Here is a 2,734-nt window from a genome sequence, read left to right as displayed (position 1 = left end):
CCCTGTTGGATGTCACCAACCACTTGATTGTTCTTTTTGTGCCTTAGTACAGCTACCGGAGAATCTGTTACCTGGGACAGAGGTCAGGCTGACTGGTCTGTAGTTCCCCGGGTTGTCCTTGGTCCCTTTTTTTAAATATGGGGGTTATGTTCGCCCTTTTCCAGTCTGTGGGAACCTCACCAGAATGCCAGGACCTCTCAAATACGATGGCCAGTGGCCCAGCAACCTCACCCGCCAGTTCCTTCAGGACCCGTGGATGTATCTCATCAGGTCCCATGGACTTGTGCTCCTTCAGGTTCTCTGGGTGTTCTCAGAGCTGATCTGCCCCTACCCTGGGTGGTTCTTCACTCTCCCAGACCCAGCCAACACACCTCTGGTGGTGGGTTCGAGTGGTTACCAGTGAAGATTGAGGAAAAAAGTTGTTGAATATTTCAGCCTTCTCCACATCCTCGGTAAATCCTTTTCTGTTATTTCTAATATCGCTGGCCAGATTTGACTCAGTCAGGGCCTTAGCTTTTCTAACCTGGCCTCTGATTACACGAGCAACTTCCTTGTAATCATCCCAGGTCACCAGTCCCTGCTTCCACGCTTTGTGAGTTCCCCTTTTGTATCTGATTTTCGCCAGGAGTTCTTTGTTTATCCATATAGGTCTCCTGGCATTTTTGTGTGATTTCTTCCTTCTAGGGATGCAGAGCCTTTGAGCTTGGAGGAGACGATCCTTGAAAGTCAAGCAGCTTTCTTGGGCTCCCAGTCCCTCCAGAGAAAAAAAGCAATTTCAGGAGAAGAAAACCAAAACAGTGAAAATCAGTCCCTGTCACATTTGAGTTCCTGGGATTGTACTTTTCCACAGCTAGAGCTGTGCGGGTGCCCCTTTGAGCCGGGGGGGTCCCGTTCAAGGGGGTCTCACCCCTTTGCAAGGAATGCCCTCTGTGTTACGGGGTCCCACGGCGCTGCCCCCTGACCCCTTTCAGTGCTTCCAGGGGGTGCAGGGGTAGCCCAGCGCCCCCCCGTTTTTTAATTTCCTCTTAATTTCCTTTAATTTTGCTCTTCTCGTGCGGAACCGAGGGGGAGCCTTGCTCCCACCGGGAACCTGGGTGGCTTCCCCTGGCAATTGGGATTTAACATGAGGTTTGTGATGGTTTTGGGGGGCTCAGATCTCACTCTGTATCCCCCCCCGACCCCAGCAGCGACCTGCAGACCCCCCTGGAAAGCCTGGAGCTGACCTTCTGCTGCCTCTGACCCTGCGACCTCGCCTTCCTCACGCAAAGCCGCCACGCGCCAGCGCTGCGCAAGTTGGATTTGAGCGGCCACGATTTTTCCGAGGACCTTCTCCAACCTCTGCGGCGTCTCCTCGAGGAGGTTTCAGCTTCTCTTTGGTGATACTTCAGTAACTTAAGGATGGCAAGCACCATAGCTTTGACATAACAGAAACCAGTTTCCTCTGACTTCTTGGCATGGTGAAGTCCTCCAGCCCAATTAACAGCCATGTCTGTTTGCTGTGTGTTCAGTTTTACTGCCCCAGCCACAGAGCCTCCAGCTGTTTTGTTTGACAAAACTCAAACAGGCCATCAAATACGGGACAATCTTCTCTAACAGTAAATCTCTGCATTTGCTTGCTGTACTCAGACATATTGTCAGGCCTTATCGATCGGAGAAATTTGATGTATTCATCACTACGGTACTTGGTCATTTCCTCAGCAGTAGCTTTGCGAGGTTGATAAATTTCCTTTTTTCTGTATAAGCCATAATTTAAGAGCAAGTTGTGGGTCATTCGGATCCTGTGAGGTTTCTCTGGATGCCCTTGTCCATAGTAATAGTTTCCAATATCACCGTCACAATAGCAGCAGACTTTCTTCTTGCCGCCGCCCTGACTGTACGCCATAGAGCCACCACGCCAGGGCAAAGCCGGGGCCAGTAAGAGGGAGTGGGAGGCTGAGGTGAGCGCCGAGCCGGCACGGAGGGAGGGACGGAAGTTCAGGGGGGCTGGACTAGATGATCTTTTGAGGTCCTTTCCAACCCCTGGCATTCTGTGATTCTGTGATTCTCTCCTCCCCCAGGACCGCACGGAATGCTGGCTGATGGACGCCCACCTCGAGCTCCTGCTGCCAGCTCTCTGCCGCTGCTTCCGGCTCCAGTGTTTGGGACGTTTCGGCAATCCCCTCACCAAGACTCAAGAATTTGATGGGGGAAACTGCGGTTCTGCCGGATTTACGCCTCGTCATCCACCCATACCCCTCGGACTGCTATGACCAGGAGGCGCCGCGGTCACGTTACGGCCACTTCCTCGAGAACGGGATGGACAAGGAACATTTTGCCCTGCTGAGCGCTGAGCTGCGCCAGATGCTGGTGAGCTCCGGCAGAGCCGACGCCGTCTGGACCACCCGCCTCTACCAGCACGGCATCCCCCCTCTGCAACACGGCCTCATTGTCTGTCCAGCTCTGCAGCAGGAGAAGCTGGAGGCAAAACCAGAAGCAAGCTCTCTGACTCATTGAGCTACGAGTAGTAAATTGTAACGTGCTGCACAGAGAGATGCGGTGGTGATTTGCTTACAACAGTACACTGGTTGACGTTAACTCTGCTCCATTGTACTTTCATCCCTCCAGGCTGGATCCAGTTCCCACCCTGCAGCGATTAAAGGGAGAGCAAGAGAGGCAGCTGCCTGGGCACAGTCTCCGTCGTGTGACCAGGAATGCACAGTGAACCCACCGTGCAAAGCTGTCCTTTTCATCTCGG

General features: G+C 53.1%; 1 pseudogene; it reads right to left on the bottom strand.

Moving 5' to 3' along the window:
* Positions 1 to 1,157: 1,157 nt before the first annotated feature.
* On the bottom strand, positions 1,158 to 1,938 carry LOC104278422 (annotated as a pseudogene).
* Positions 1,939 to 2,734: the final 796 nt, after the last annotated feature.

This window comes from Apaloderma vittatum, unplaced genomic scaffold, assembly GCF_000703405.1.
Source record: "Apaloderma vittatum isolate BGI_N311 unplaced genomic scaffold, ASM70340v1 scaffold22860, whole genome shotgun sequence".
NCBI classification, from domain to species: Eukaryota; Metazoa; Chordata; class Aves; order Trogoniformes; family Trogonidae; genus Apaloderma; species Apaloderma vittatum.
This window is presented reverse-complemented; position numbering and strand designations above follow the sequence as displayed.